General features: G+C 39.1%; 1 protein-coding gene across 16 annotated transcripts in view; it reads right to left on the reverse strand.

Annotated features, from left to right (window-relative positions):
• Positions 1-17337, reverse strand: part of mef2cb (myocyte enhancer factor 2cb) — a 67333-nt gene extending 49996 nt beyond the window's left edge. For all 16 annotated transcript variants that reach the window (XM_037681097.1, XM_037681091.1, XM_037681095.1 and 13 more), the window contains exons 1-2: positions 17073-17337; positions 8654-8774 (exon numbers count right to left, since the gene is read on the reverse strand). The gene's annotated coding sequence lies outside the window, so the exon portion shown is untranslated. The remainder of the gene's footprint in view (positions 1-8653; positions 8775-17072) is intronic.
• Positions 17338-17495: the final 158 nt, after the last annotated feature.

Genomic DNA, 17495 nt, shown 5'->3' on the forward strand with positions numbered 1-17495 from the left:
CATGCAAATCCACACACACAAACACACAAACACGTATACAAAAGACAAAAGTCAATATGAAGGCTGAGCTATTTCTGTAGCCAGCACTATTTAGGAAGTACGGGCCAGGTGCCAGTATTCTCCTCAGTATCGTCTGGCCTCCGTTGCAATGGGGCTGTTATACAAACTCACCTCTTTCCTCTCTCACCAGGTCCTCACCCTTTCCACCCAGTCTACTCCATTGTCACTACTCTGTGTGTTTCTATACATAAAAAAAGGTTATATTTGTTTTTCCACTGGGTCGAACTGCTGCGCCAGGTGAAAGCATCTATTGGCAGGATGAAACGAGTGGCGGGTGTGAGACCTCGAGGCCCCACTCTGCCCAGCAAACCTTGAAGTGAAGCAGCGGACTGGAGTTTCAAACAAAGTGCCCCCTCATTCATTATACATGCAACTGCACTGAAAATCTCCTTCCGCTACGCCATCTCTTCTCCTCTTCTTTCTCTTTCCATCTTCCTCACTCTTTTCTCGCCTCTTCCCTCCTTAGGTTCTTTCTTTTTCTCTCTTTTTTTTTTTAACATATCCCGGACAGAACATCCATAAAGTATGAATAAAATTAATGACATCACGAGCTGCACTTTGGAAGGGCCACTGTAGGAAAAAAAGCCATACATCACAGAGCAGGAGGAGTTGAAAAAAAAAAGTTTAAAGAGAAAAAAGAAAAAAAAAAATGACCAAGAGAGAGAAAAGGAGGTGTGGGTGGTAGGCGTTGCTTCACTCGTCTCCACCCTCAGGGCATGTTCATATTGCTGAATGTTATTGTGGTAATTAAGTTTGAATCCTTACACCCTTTGTAGAAAAGCTTAAACACCATTAATATCTCATTTATTTTTAATTTTTTCTTGTAGCCGTAGCTTCATTCTTTCCCTGTACATCTCTACCCTGCTATCTTTTGAGTCTTTAGCTCAGTTTAGTGATGCATGCGGTCACAACGGGCCCGTTCTGCACATTATTCAGTAGGCTGGCCTTTGGTCTGGGAATGGCACAGATGACAGTGGAAAGGAACAGTTGTGTGGACTTTGGCAGGGCACTGTCTGGTTAAGCTGTGAGCTCTGAGCATGAGTTGTCCAGTAGTTCCTTTTTCTTGACAGCTTTAACTTTATTTATTTTACAGCAGAATCCCCTTGGAGGCGAACATCTGTAATTATGGTTAAAAATAAAACATTATGTTTGACTGCATTATTGTGCTATAAAGCCAAAACAAATAGATTCACCGGTAGCACTGACAGTCATTTGAAATTTTAATGCTATTTTGTTTCGTGACAAAGGCGGTCACACAAAAGCCTGACTTGGTAAATTTCCTGTGAAGTCAGTGTGAACACAAGATCGGCTAAAAATACCTGAGCAGCAAACGTGAAGCTCAGAAGCAGCGTGGATGTGGAGCAGTGGCGACAGCGGCGCCGTGGATCGTGGCAGCCGACAGAGCGGCGGGACTTTCTGAAGGATCTGAGCTTGTGTGAGGCCACGGCACAGAGCTACCTCTGTGTCGTCTCACTGGACTCTGATGCGGAATGACTCGGCTATGTTAGAGTTGTGACAAAGATAAATTGCAGCTGCTGGAAGACATTTCTACTTTTTTTTTCCACCTCTCTCTCTTTTTCTGCACCTTTTTTCTTCTTTTTTTTAATTTTTTGTTGGATGTGCTCCAAACTTGTCCCACACCAAAGAGAGATATATCTCTTTCTGAAAATGTCTAAGCGAACGTGTAGGATCACTCCAACAAACTTCTTAAATTCACTTTAATATGATTTCAGCTCAACTCTGACGTATATAAAGACATTATGAGCAGGTGTGCTGTTTAACTGAAATACTGAATTTTGTCTGGTACAATATATTTAAATTGTGATGAGCAATCACAGAAGGTGCCTAGCTGGCAAAATAAATAAGAAAATTCCTAAACGTCTTTTGATTAGATTTTGTTTTTTGGCATTTAACTCCTGATACGAACCATTCGGTGTTTAGACAAAGAAGTCCAACCTCTGATCTACTCTAAATGTTTCTCTTTGACTTATCATTCAAAGTCCTCTGCTCCGTGCACTCCTCCAGACGTCTTGCCTCCCAAGACTCTCTCACTGTCCAAATATTTCGGAGTGCAGGCCTCAGCTATGGCGAGGTGTTCTGGGTGTCTCGTTAGGTGGGCTCCAGCTGATGATATGATTGTGTGGTCAGCACCGCTGAGCTCAGACCACCCAGCAGGCAGCTGCTGTAATAATGACCAACAGGCCAGGCAGGAAACAGGAAACAGGATGAAGAAGGCAGGACATCCTGTTCATCTAGATCAGCGTGCTAAGCATGACATCACGAACGCATCACTCATTCAAGAAGACTAACCTGATCAGAGGCCAAACGTTTTGTTGCTGTTTTCAACTAGTCCCAGCTAAAACACATTTCTATGTCTCTCTGTGTGTGTGTCTTTGTCTGTTTCATGTTCATCGCTCTTCGGAGTCTGCTTTATCAGCCCCTCACATTGACACCGTTCTCCAGACTGCTCCATCATCCCAGACATCAAATCAGCATGAGAAGAAAGGAGCGGGAAAAAAAAGAAACAAAAAAAACAACAACAACATGCATCTTCATTTCAATATACACCATCAACAATCCTGCGAAACTGTGTGGAAAAAAAGCCTCACACAAGCACACAAGACAGAAAATCCAACGTGCACAACTCTCCCAGACACACGGCGCACACCGACAGACAAACACACAAAGCACAAAACAGCGAACACAAAGCACAGCGCAGCCAGAAGTCTACTTTATGCAGAAATATTCTAAAGTGTGTTTTACAATACAATTAAACATCAAAGGCTGATATATTCCTCTGTGATCTTTAACACCCCAGCGAACATACACCCCCCACCACACACACACTAACAACACACACAGAAAGTTACTGAGCGTCATTGCTAATTACTAGATAGAGACAGAAAAAAATACTTTGCATTATCATGCAAAACTAGGACATATTCAAATATATGCATTCAACCTGCCATAAACCACTCAAGGATTGGGTTGTTTATTCTAGATTATTGACATTTTCTAAAAGTTTTAGATGCAACTGCAACTCTTTGGGGGAAAAAAAATCATTTGGGATTAAATAAATAAATAAATAACACCTCGAACATTTTGGACAATTAAATACCTAAACACTAAAGCGGTGAAGTTATCCCAGCACTTTGATTACAGGTTATAAAATGCTTAAAAACAAAAACGAAGGCAGCAAATATCATAAAAAGGAAAAAAAAATAAACTTTATAATCTCTTGCAAGGACCACAATTTTTTTTGTTTAGTTGTTATAAGACATAATTTTATCTTCTATTGAAGTAAAGAAAAAAATACAAAATGCTTTTTAAACTCGTAGCATACAAAGGTAACTCTCAGTAGTTGAAGTTATTACTCTTCTAATCTAGAGTAGCCTAAATATATTTGTGTACACTTGACTCTCACGTTACCTTTGCATTTGAGCCAAAGGGCATAGAAGTCCAATTACAGATCTTCAATATCTACCTTCAGATCTCGCCAAGCGGCTATCTGCAAATAGAAGTTTTACTGGTGTTTAACTGAGCAAACTCTGCAAACTCCTTCCAAAATATTTGAAACTATTAGTGAAGGAAGAAAAACTTTAAAGCACAGCAAAAAGGGGCTATTAAACTATTTGCTTTAACATAAATACATTTGATGTTTTCATTAAGAATGTTTTCATAGATCAGGTTTTCCATGAAGAAGGAATCTCAAAATGAGCCTTTTGTGTAGTTGTAATGTCTCTGAGTGGGACCCTCCTTAGAGCAAACCTTTTACACCACTTAAAAGTTAAATTTCTCATTATCATGTATTTCTAAAGTTCTTTATGGGCTTTATCATATATATTTTTGGGCAACGTGTTTGACGTTTAAATTTGAAGATATCTGCCTGCAGTTAACTCCACGTTTGAAAACTTTTTAAGCACAAAACCCCACAGCGTGGGACACAACGTGTCCCCTCCTCTCACTTAACTAAAGCTCTGCTGAGCTCCTGGTGTACAGCAAAGTGACCTGACAATCGGCTCAATGCCCCGGCCAATCAGAGGGACACGTGACCTCCTAATCCCCCCCTCTGTGAGAAAGGGTAAGAGTGTGTTGTCACTGTTGGTTTTGTGAATCAGCGTCCAAACTCCCAAATGATTTACCAAGAGTGAATAAGAGAAACAAAAGCAGTGCAGGCCATATAGTGAGGATGCTGAGCCACTGAGGATGTGTGTGTGTGTGTGTCTGTGTGTGTGTGTGTATGAAGATGCAGGGTTTCGTCTATGCAGTGGTGTGTGCTTGCTCACAGCACGCGTGCATGTGTGTGCGTCTGCGAAGGGTCTGAGAGATTACAGAGCTCGGATGACAGAGTCCTCTGTGTGTAATCGTGGGTCCACATGTGAGTGCTCACCTTCCTTTAAGCGGATTAACCTAATGCTAAGTCCCAAGAGAGCAACAGGCCAGAGAGCCACACGGAACAACTTCATTGACAACAGTCAGAGGGGAGGCCAGGTGTGAAATAATGTGGGAAAATTTTAAAAAATAATAATAAAAATAAAGAAGTCCACAGCTAAAAAAAAAAAAATTAATAAAAAATACTTGGATGTCGACCAGGTCACAACATCCTGCTAAGAGGTGAAAAATGAATCTTTAATGTTGTGTTTACTTCAAATAGGGACGTTTCTTCCTACAAACTGAAGTCACAGCCGAGCACCGAGTGAACGCCTGCAGTCGGCTTTAGACAAACAAATCAAGGTGATCAGCTGTGAACACTTTGCCCGCTAAGAATAACACTTTTCAAAAAGTCAAAGTATTTTATATATGCATTGCATGCAAGTGTTTCCACTTTAATATATCATGTAAATCTTTTAAAAAAAAGTGTTTTGTAAATAATGCATTCATTCTGGTAGTTCAAAAAGAAACGCGGCTATCATTTTCAGACTATAAAATGTATTTAAATAAAGACATTTGGCTGCTCCGTTGTTAAGCTCAAATTAAAAGAACGTGTGCTGTGTTTTTTTTATTTATATATTTATTTTACTTCTAGAACAATCTGATATTTATCCTCATCTCTGGGCCTCATTTAACATAAGAAATAAACATTTTAATGAAAAAAAGCAGCAGCAAGTGAAAGTTGCCACATGTTAATTATGATGTCCTTATTAATCCATACTCTCACTGCAACAGGTTCATCTGAGCCACATGAGAGTGAACTGAGCTCACCTTGATATATATATATATATTTCCTGTTGTACAAAAAGTCAATCACAAAGTCATTGAGAGGAAAGTTGTAGCTGAGCCTGACAAATCTTCTTCAAAAATCTGATTTATTGCAATATTCAGGGACTCTGCGCTGGATAAATGACCAAACTGTGCTCCCCTGTATGAAACAAACAAGCTTGTCTAATTTATAAGAATTAATTAGACGATGCCAAAATGCACCTTATGCCAAAACTGAGATAATTGTAAAATACTTCAGTTTTGACATGCTTACATGAAGCGAGACATATTTTTGTGTATCCTTTTGGTGTATTTTACCTAGATAGGTGGAAATCAATTAAGTTTTATTAAAGCACAATTTATTTTATACTATTTTGTTGTTTTACGGGGTTCAAAAGTTGTTTAATTCCAAATTATTTAAATATACTTTCCCCAAGTTTACTTTTTTAGCCATGTTGAGTTAATCTGAGTTGAGGAGGTTGACTCCAGTGATGTTGGGGTGGGGGGGTGGTGGTGGTGGTGGGGACTTTGTGTGCGCCTGCATGTGGACATGAGGAACCTGCACAAGGTCACCACACACAGAGACATCAAATACAAGACAGAGATCTCCTAATAGACCCTAACCTGCTACTTGGTGTCACCTTGTAATTACAGCAGCAGAGCTGTCACCGGCGGAGAGTCGACAGAGGTCACAACAAATCGATACACGCAGTTAATGCACTTTCAGCGCGCGCATCCAAATAAAACCCTCAAGTTTTGGAGACGTAAAGAAAAGAAAAGAAAAAAAAAACTGACATCTCGTGCGAGTGAGGGTCAAGTGTTGTACTTACTTTTGTTTCGCTCTGAAATCTTCTCCTGGCTGAAGAGACAGGAAAGTGTGGGGGTAAATAAAAAAAGAAAAAGAAAAGAAAGACAAGAAGCGCTCCGCCGGCTCGTGTGGCGCGGCCGTTTGACAGGAAGGTCGGAGCCGCGCTGCCTGATGGGGACGGAGTTCTCTCAGACGCGCTTAAAATCCAGGAGCGCAACTTAGCAAAAGAAGGCGCCGCGCGAGAGGGGAGGAAAAAAAAAAGTAGCGTACAGTAGCTACGTGGTAGGCGTCTGTGTAATATCAGAGAAAACTCCTCTCTCTCTCTTCCTCTCTCTCTCTCCTTGTGTCTCTGTCGCTCCCCCCACCCATGCGCGCTCGGACAGTCTGCTGTGGAGGCGGTGAGGACGCTGCGCCTGGTCTCTGAGGTGCCGGTGAGCGGCGAGGGACTCGGTGGAGGTGAAGTGCCGGAGCTGGTCCTTCCGTCAGCCAATGTCCCCCCTCTACCTTTCTCCTCGAGGAGAAATAATCTTTCTTTTTCTTTTCTCCTCTTTTTTTTTTTGGGCTCCTGGAAAAGGGGCGGTCTCACTGTTTCCAACTCGTTTAATGAACGAGGCATGCTTTATTATCGCGCCAGCCCCGAGTGGACGCACAATTAAGTGCTCAGAAAGGACCACTAGAGGAAGACGATACTGACTTTAACTAATGGACTGATGGAGAGTACTGATAACAACGTTAGTAAGCTGCCAAAGTTGAAGTTCTTGTTGTGGCAGCTTTCATTTTCACCTACTGGCAAACTTTGTTAAAGTCTTTGTCTTAAAGGTGCTCGTTTCAAATATAACAAAAAAATGTTATCCTGAGCTCAGATGGTGCGGTTCATGCAAGTAGTTTCCCACACTGATAATCAGTTCTGAAGGTTCACACTCAATGTAAACAAAGAATCCACCCAAAACCACATGGAAGTTGGAGTCCTGTGATTGACTTAAGGTGTATAAACACATGTGACAAGTGTAAAATAGCAGAATGTGATTTAGGGGGAAATACAAGAGCAAATCTGCAAAATCCAAAAGAAAAGACAAAAAAAAACAAAAAAAAAACGGAGTAAGACATCCATCAAAAATGACTATTGGAGACAAAGCAGGACAGTGGAGCTCCATAATGAATGAGCCCTGCAGTCAAACATTCAAAACTTCTGTTAGACTGGTACATTTGACTTCTTTTCAGTCACGTTGGTTGTTTTTGTTGGTAAAGAAACACACGTAGAAATTTTGCATACACATTTTTTAATTAAACATCAATGTTAAATGTAAAGTGTATGGATTTTGTTTCTTACTTTGGGCTTTCTTCATGACTTTTCCATGAAAACTGGTTAGAAAATGGTCAAAAGGAATTACAAAAAAGTTTATTTTTTACCGTTTTTGAAAAAGTAGATAAACTAATACTAAATACGTCTCCTTCTTAAGGAATATAATGCCTAGTAAGTTAAGTAAGATGTAGTAAGAACCACTAAATAAACTCAACTTTTCCCTCATTTAGTTCAGTTCAGCAAAACATTGTCCAAAAAACTTAATTTGATACATTATCTTGAGAAGTGAAGCAAATTTTAAAAAATCCAAACAATTCTTTCCATGCTCGAGTTTCTGTGAATGCTGCCTACTTTCTCAAACACTAAACCACACTTTCTATCTCCCAGGACCCATGCAGCTATCTCACACAGATAAGCCGTGACACAGACAGTAAGCACTGGAGGAATTACCAAGTCTTTATCCGCCCAGTCAAATGATTTCAAAACATCCACTCTATTAGTGTGAAGATAACAATTAGAGCAGCAAGTTTGCCCGTGCTGATAAGAAGAAGGAAGACAGGCAGTGCTGTGGCTTTTTGTAAAGATGTGTAGCACAGATATGTATGTCTTGTAATACCAGAGTTCTATTATGCTCGCATTAAATGCTTTAAAGATTGTACATGTCTGTCCTGAGTGATGCTTATTATACTTGTAATATGTCTTATTGCAGTTGGGTTGAGAATTTGCCATTGGTTTTGTTAAATGTTAATGAATAATAAAGACCCATCTACCTACAGAATGGTGTCAATGGACATCAATGATACCTTTATTCTTTACCTTTTTTTCAGACATTCACCTGTTGTAAACTTGTGTTTTGCCACCCAGTCAGTCAGTGTAGGAAGTAGGGGGGACAACGGTTAATAAATAAATCAAGCTGGATAATCTGTTTGACGGGCGGACATTACAGCATGCAACCGAAGCCACTGGTGTCTGATGACTCTGGATACCACCTACACATCACCTGACCCTTTAATCTTTAATAGCGTTTCCTCTGGACCCCAGACCTCCATAATAAATCGATATGGCGTAGTCTGTTAGACACCATCGGCTCATAAATGCAACATGGCAGATATCAATGGCACTGCATATCAACGTGCATGAACCAAGTGCACAGCTTTCACAACCTCGGAAGATGGAATTTTTCTCCCTTTCAGATGTCTTGGTGTGTGCGGCATGCATTTGCATTGACTCTGTTGGTGACATGTTGACAAGTATGCGTGCAAGGGTGGTTTTTGTGTCTGTACCACATTCAGCGTTCCTTCGTCTTCTGTCTTACGTGCCCTGGCTCTCTATGCAGTCTGCCAGCAGCTCATTGGAGAGGTTCTTTTAGTCTTCACAATGCTTGAGGTTGACTTTCATTGGCACCTAGGAGAAAAAAAAAAAAAAAAACGATGTGAGGAGATGACGGATAAACCTGCTACTGAAACAGTTATGGTTTGCATGCATGTGCAGATAGCTTCATATAGTGGGTATATTTTTTACCTTAACTTTATTGTAACATCTGAATGTGTGTTTATGTGCGTGCGTGCACGTATGTGTGTGTGTGTGTTGAAATGGCCGTATAACTACAGAGGAATAAATTTGAGATTGAGAATTGAATACATTTGAATGTAGAAAAATCATTAAACAAGGCAAGTGTTGGGTGCATGCATATTCATATATAGCTGCTGACTTGTCTACTGGGAGGGGAAGAAAAAACTCTGAAATAGGCGTACTTACAGCTTCATTCCTTCCTCAAACATTAAATACAAAACAGGAGGAGACCTGTTGTCTATTTTCTTGTACACCACCAAAGCTCAATAAGGTAACGGCAGCTTAACGTGTTAGTACTAGTTATTGTTCTGTGTGCTTCCAAGTGTATAACAGTATATGCTGTGTAATTTTCATAAATTCTAGTTTAATACAAATGAAACAAAAAACATGTTGCAGATCCTTTGGGTCATGTTATATCATAAGATTTTGTTAGGATGTGATATGAAATTATATGATATTTGACATAGCCTGATACAATACATTATGGTATAATATACAACACAATATGGTATTAAATAATGTATGATATGATGTGTTAAATTGCATGAGCTGATATTTGACTTAATATCATCTGATGTGTGATATATGTCATACATGACATGATGCAGCAACGCAGTACAGTGATTAGAGCTGTCACTATTATATTACAGTAGTCCCTCATTTATTGTGGGGGATCCGTACCCTGAAGCCCTGCAATAAGTGAAAAACGAAAAACCGTGAAGTAGGGATAGTAGTACAAGTAGTATATATATATATATATATATATATATATATGTGTGTGTGTGTGTGTGTGTGTGTATTTTAAACACTTCCCACACTTGTGCAATGTTCTAAACAATGTTTCTAAATGCTCTAAAATAGCATGTCACGATTTCAGCTCCCTGTTTCTGGCTGCTCTCTCAGCCACGCCCACTTCTCCTCTCTGCATTGAGATCAGCTGCAGGAGGAAGCTCCTCCCTCAGCTATGGCCTGCACACAGGTGCTAAATCATTTAAAATAATTCATTTTAAATTAAAACAATCCATGCTGATCGTGCGGCTCATTCACCAATCAGCCAGTTGTGTGGCATGTAAAGTCTTACTTTGAAAAACCGCGATAGAGCAAGTCCGTGAAAAACAAACCATGAAGTAGTGAGGGACGGCTGTATATATTTTTTTAAACATAAATATCCATGTGCTATTAAATGATCTTTTCTGTAAAGTTTAATAAAATATCATTCACAAGAAATGTTTTAACAATTGGACTAGATCGTCAGTGTTAGCGTGTTAGCATGATACCTTTTTCAAACTGAAGTCGTTTAACAAGCCATCTACACCAGGTAAGACACTGATTGTTCAAATCCTTTCCTAAAACCCCATGTCAAAAGATTTGAACTAACCCTTTAATGCTCTAAAACATGTGTGTGTTAATGTGTGGGTTGACAGTCACATCAAGTCCGGGTGGAAAAATTAAAAATTGTTTTATAGTTTGCCAGACTATTATGCAATTACAATATGTCACAGTGAGTGGATACACACGTTAGTCCTTTGAGTAAATGCAGTTTATAGTGAGGTTTGGCATATTAAAGCAACAGGGGAAGCTGCAACTGGATGTTAAGTCAAACACATAAGTGCGGTTTGGAGATATTGATCTCGCTTGGATTGTTTCTTAAGCCTCTCCTGGCAGTCGCTTTAGAGCATGTGTCACACACAGATGCTGTCTTAGACACGTACAAGAGATGGCTCATCTGAATTTTTTATTTATTTTTTTAACAGGAAAAAGGAGAAGGAAAAGGCAGCCTTTTTCATGCAAAATAAAAAAAAATAAATACAAACACATTTCCAGGGCAAACAGGAACAACCCGGGCTTGTAGCAATCTGTTGTCAATCATGCTCACGTGAAAACACAATCTGCCTGTCACAGCCGATGATGTCGTCAAGCACTCTGCCTCACCGCTCTGGAGAATTAGCCAGCTATTACAGAAGCACGAGAAGAAACCGAGAGTATTTGTTGTATGTTGGATATGTCTGAGGATGCTGCAGCTTTATTTGGTATTTACAGACTTCAGTCAGTCTTCATGCACATGCTCCCTAATGATTTTCAGAGACATTTTGGTGTTTTGACAGTAGATTGATGCGACATGACGTGACGACCAAAGCCTTCACAGTAGGGACAAAAAGACCTGCAGGCCATTTTAATGTACAGACTCAGCTGGGGAGCTGCTGACTCTCTTTTTGCACAGGTGTTTGTATCTTTGTGTACTTTCTTCCTTTTGAGTTCTGAGTGTCTGGAGGGTAAATTCTTTGAAAAAATATAGACAAGTAAACATCATGATGTTAAAACTCATTTTTTTTAAATCGTTATCATAATTTTGGAAAATCACATTTTGTTCCATATGCACTAATCATGTTTTTCTTTCCTGTAATGGAATACATACTAATAATGTTCATTATCTGTCACAGATATTCACATAAATATTTGAGAATGTATAACACTGTCTTGCGACTGTTATATTTTTAATTTACTAATTTCCCAATGACACCATCTTAAGTCCACTTTTTGTTTATTAAAAATGTCTCATTATGTCCAGAAATGACTAAACTTCTAGCTTCCTTTCTCACACAAAGCACACCTTCTTTAGATGTCAGCTCCCATTTTTCAGAAAAAAAAAAAAGATTCTTCTTCTCCACATTAGGTCTTTGTGTTAGTCTCCAGAAGCCCTATATTTTACACGATGTGAAGCTACTTATTAATAAGGTTCATAATGAAACTCAGAGGGCGATGTCTGCAGTAATTATGTCGCAGGGATTCTACTGTACAATATAGTTAGAAGAGCAAAGGTGATAAATCCATTTTAATTAATTCAGACAATACAAGTGCATTCCTCTAATCGACATTCTTCTATTGTTCTATATGAGGAAAAGCATTAATACCATGAGACAGTCTTCATGTGTACTAAAGAAAGAAAATAAAAGCTATTTTAGCACGCTAAGGCGGCATTCCCACTTAACTTCAAGGGATTTTTGAAGATTAGATACCTTAACAGTTAATCCATAATGACAATAATTTGGACCCAAATACCCCAGTAGCATGAGGTGATTTGTAAATATTCTATATATGAAAATGTTCAATGTTGATAAAACTTTAGGTCCATTTCAGTGCATTTCCATTATCATGCATCCAACATAAACTACACATTTTACCAATCCACTCTTATTTCTTTTCATGCATACCACATTATTTTATAAAATAACATATGGAGTTACATTAATCTGAGACAAACTCATGTAATTTTGGATTTCAATGACCCAACAAGTGACCTTTGTAATTTTATATAGCACGTTTTGTTAAAAGAAAAAGAAACATAAAGAAAAAAAACATGAAAGTAAGAGAAAAGTTCTGTCTGTTTGTCGTTAGCTGCTGTGGTCCTTATTTCAGTAAAACCTTATAAGGTATTATTTCAATAACACAGTTTGTCTTTGTGGTGAGGCCAGAACAAACATCTTGCTGACATCTCTTGCCAGCTTGTCAAGTGGAAACTGAATAACAAAATGAGAAGGACTCCTCCACTGTAATGGCTATAAGCTCTTTCCATGCAGCGTCATGTATGAGACAGCATGTGAGATTTGCATGCGTTGTATTTAACAAACAGCATTCTGTCAGTACACCTTTTCTGAATTATGGATGAGGCACGCTCAACAACAAGCTCTTCTTTTGTTCTGCCTGAGGCTCGCGTTACATCACAGGAACAGGGTCCTGGTCCTGGGAGCGCTGACTCAGCTGAACTGTTGATCAAACCTGTTGCTTCTCCACATTTTTACACTGTCATGCATACATTTGTCATTACAACGTAACTAGCACCCCTCTTGGATGTACGGATTTTAGCAAGACAAAATAACCAAACAAACATCTGGATATCTGAAAGAGAATAAGTCACGTTGGCATTCATTTTCAATTAATCAGGCCTGATTAGCTGTTGACTGATTTTGTTTATAATCAAAATAATTTCACGTGTTTCATTAATGCATATGCAGCATGCCAGGTGCCATCAGTAAGCCATCTGCTCCACATGAAACACTCACTCACACACATGCACACTGCAGTTGAGTGTGCCGCCTGCAGGGGAGGTCTGCACTCTTCTCAACACAGAATAAAGAGGTACATCAGGTCTTAATGAGAGGTATCCCTCAGCTGTGAGCGTCTCCTTAAACCCTTTATTTGGTGAATAGCATTATAATGTGTTCATTTTGTAGAACTATCCAAACATTTGAGCAAGGTCATGTTGAAGGGAAATTAAATACGAGTAACAATTATCCCACAAACCAACATTTTAATTGTTTTCAGTTTAATTTGTTCCCTTTATATCTTTTAATTCCTGACACTGGTGATTCTCTAACCCGTTCTTCTGCTCGTGTCTTCTTGATGAATAGCCAGCCAAACTGTCATGGTTTCTGTCTGTATATCAAGGGCTAAATGTTCTTTTTGTCTCCTTCAGATTGCTCTGTGCAGGGTGGGGTGGGGGCAGCAGGGAGAAAGAAACTGACTTTCTGCTAATGATTTTCCCTCCTTTTGAATGGTCGGAAAATAATCCCCATATGAACTGCTCCACGTGCAGGCACAGTTATTTCATTGTTCTCGCTGCTCTTTCTCTAATTGTGCCTATGAAGGAGAGATGCCAGTGTTACTTTTGTTTTGGTCTCAGCTCAAAGGGCGTTCAAAAGCGTTTCTTGAAGTGGTGCAAAAGCTGTGTCTGAAAAAGCCTTATTTGTGTGCAGAAGTGGAATGGACCGTGTGCCGGTGCAGGTTCCATAAAAATTAACAAAAAAAAAAGTTGATGCTTATGTAAAAGGCATAAATCAGCTCAACTGTGGTCCACTGTTACATTTTTTCATACACTTGTCATTTCCAATAATAATTCTGCCTGACTGGTATTGTTTAAATCCTCACGTGTCGCTAAAACAACTCTGACCTGAATGTTGAGACGTGCTCGCAGGTACCTGAACAAAATAAATGGTTGAGAGACTTTCAGTTTTTCTAAACAAAGATAGTTTTGTTCTCTGTGGATCAAAGTTGCTTTTGTAAAACCGGTATAGAGCTTGGATGGGGCCACATTTAAATTATGTTTTTAAGGTGACTGGTCAGCTACTAGGGAGAATATAGCAATGTAACATGAATTGCAAGAGCCAACATTCACCACCTGAATATTTACAGTACATTGAAACAAATACGGTAATGCCAAGCAAAAAAAAGATTTGTTCATCAGTAAAAAGCTTAAAACACTGGATGAGCCTGTTTGACTTTAATTGTTGAGCATCAGCAGATTAAGATTTTTATAGTTAAAGAAGTTGTTAGTAGTATGTGTTACATTATGTTTAATTATCCCAATTTGTGTCTTTGAAACAAACAAAGACTGTTCATTGTAAAACCCATTTAGGAAATTGATTCTTTATTCAGAGCAGCACGGTGGCACAACTGGTAGAGCTGCTGCCCCTCAGCGAGCAGGTCCCCAGCTCAAATCCAGGTCCAAGGGTCTTTCTGGGTGGAGTTTGCATGTTCTCTCCGTGCATGCGTGGGTTTTCTCCGGGTATTCTGGTTTCCTCCCACAGACCAAAAACATGCATGTTAGGCTGATTGGTAACTCTAAAACTGTCCCTAGGTGAGAGTGAGTAAGCGAATAGTTGCGTTTCTCTATGTGTCCCTGTGATGGACTGGAAACCTGTCCATGGTGTCCCACACCTCTCGCACAGTGATTGCTGGACATGGGCACCAGTGACCCAGCGACCCAAAAAAAGGAAGAAGCGGGTAAAGATAATGGATGGATGGATGGCTAGCATCGTTGTTCACAGGAACCACATAAGGAAACAATAATACGCCTTAATTTGATAGACTTTCTGTATCAATTTCTGTAGCACTAAGAGGATTGCTTATGACTCATTTAATATTGCTGAAGCAGTTAGATACATTAAAAAAAAAGCAGTAACCTTGATTTACTTTACTTCTGTCATTTTATTAAAAAAAATATCAAAGGTTTGGTCAAGGTTCTACATAACCAATATGTTTTACTATGTAAAAATCTGGAATGTTACACATTTCCTTTACTAAACATGACACAGCAGAAGTTTGTCCTGCAGCTGTTGACCTCTGCCAATTCTCTCGACAATTAAAGATCACTCAGCATAGCTGTGCAATTTCTCCCACACTCCTAACAAGCAGCTGATAACGTCTTGCTGAGAAGAAAAGCAAGCACAGTGGAATATATGTCTAAATGAGGATTCCCCAGCTCAGATGTGAGATCGGCAGGCCTAGCAATAAGGACTCGGGCTTGTGCTACATGGTGGAGCCTGGCAGACGAGCGGTGGCGTCTAAAGCTCTTTGTGCCTTCAGGATCACCCTCGACTCATTCTTATTCATACATGATCAGAGGGGAAGCAGGCAATTGAGATTAGCTACAGATCAAAAGAGCTGCGTAGCGCCAGCATTTGTGTTTTGTAGATTTAGGCGGCACCAGCACAAGAGTATTGTATCGTGGCTGAGAAGCGTCATACTGTTTTCTGGCCTCTACAGCGCTCAGGGGGAAGAAGGAAAAGGAGTTATCATACAGGAGGACGCACCCCTGCTGGAAAAATTTCAAAGTTAAATAATTAAAAAGAAGAGCAAATAAAGAATGAATACTAGAAGAAATGACTATTGTAAGCATTTACAGAAGCAAAACATGTGCATGTTCCATACAATTGCAATCAAAACTGCCTCCTTATGTGTAAATGTTCACGGCTCACTTACAATCTGTTTAAAACTTGAACACTTTTTACAATCAGAATAAGCTTTATTAGCATTGTACTGAAATACAGTGAGATTATGACACAATGACACACATACTGTGATTCAAGAGTATCTTGATCCGTTATCCCATTAAATAACCATAGAGCTTATGCCTAACCATGCTTAAGGTCAGAATTAAAAGAACTACAGTAATTTGATATTTGCTTGATGAATTAAAATGCACTGAACAGTGAAAAAGCAAAATAAAAAAGAAACCTTGAATCTACATAGAGATCAGTTTATCAAATCTCCCTTTTCACCCGAGACAGTACAGTACTTTCTCAACTTAAAATAACGAACACAAATAAGTAACTTCTTCATTCTAGACTTTACCACTACTGATAAGTCAGCATTACTTTCTATTGGCACTATAAAAAAATAAAAATAAAAGCAGAGCTGGAGGGTGAACTGACTTTCAAAAGGCAGAGTGGCGTTCGTGTAAAAACATTCACTGCCCCGCAGAGAAAGAAAACAACACGTTTCCTCAACTCCGCCGACCATCAAAGCCGTGGAATTTTAGGGGCAGAAAAGCTAATAAGTGAGGACTAAGCTGTTCCTGTAAACTGGGTCAAAGTTTCTAAGGAGCAACTTTTTTTGGGTGCGTTAGTGGTCAGAGCAAGTCTCTCAAGTTATAAAAATAACATACAAATAAAGAAACACATACATGTAGCTTCAATTATCAGTGTTTGTTTAGTGCATATTTACAAATTGATGAATATAATAATGGAATTAAAAAAGTTAAAGGAAATCAAAATAAAAGAAAATAAAATGTTCTGTGCTAAATATTGTAAATATAATTAGTCATATTGGTGTACTAGTCATAATGGGAACGAAATGTTTGGCAATAAATTGGGTTTTGTCTTGGCACACAAGTACCCCCCATGAAAAAAAAAAAAAATGTTCTTGTTCTTTTAGTTTGAATAAGATGTTTACTCATTTAAAATATATTTAATATTATTCCAAAAAGTTTGCTCAGAACATTTTACCTACAATGACTGGACTGAATGGCACATTTTGCAACTGTAAGCACGAAATGAGAAAGCTATTTTGGGCGAATGAGTCATTTCTAAAACCAACATGACCCCAAAGCAATGCTTTCAATTTTATTTATTTTTTCTTATATTTAAATTACATTTCCAAACACTTTCAATTGAGAAGCTGCAATATAAAACAAAATAAACCCAATTTGTTAAACATGCCATGAACTGCAGTGCGGAGTATGGTTTGACATCCGAGAGGAGGGCAGATCAGTTTTCCACTGACAAAATGTGATTCAGATGAGAAGGTGAGGAAAAGTACGAATAAGGAATAGGTGTGCTGTGAAAAACTCACCAGTGCCTTTATTTCTGCTTCCCCAGGAAGTTACACCTTGCTGCACCGCTGAGGCCCAGCTCAATTAAATGATTTAAAAATAATAAAATAAAAAAGTGTAAAACAAACCAAAAATAAAAAGAGTAATAATAATAAAAAATAAACTTAGACTAAAATTAGCTTAAAATAAATGTCCTGCATGTAATAAAGCCAGACCAGCTGGCTTTGAACAGAAACCCTGATTTGGGTTGTGTGTTTGCCCCCGATCTCTGCCTGAACTGAAACCAGGTCTGGTTCTGTCCGACCACCCCCACCACCCAGCTGTCCCAGCAGAACCCACCTGTTCCTATCAGTCTTGAGTAAATTTAGCCTTCCAAGGGATCAGTGTCATCCCCACCCACCCTCTTTACCCCATTCCTATTGCACACACACCTCAGACCTCTT

This window comes from Nematolebias whitei, chromosome 8 (genome assembly GCF_014905685.2).
Source record: "Nematolebias whitei isolate Nwh7 chromosome 8, NemWhi1, whole genome shotgun sequence".
Lineage (NCBI taxonomy): Eukaryota > Metazoa > Chordata > Actinopteri > Cyprinodontiformes > Rivulidae > Nematolebias > Nematolebias whitei.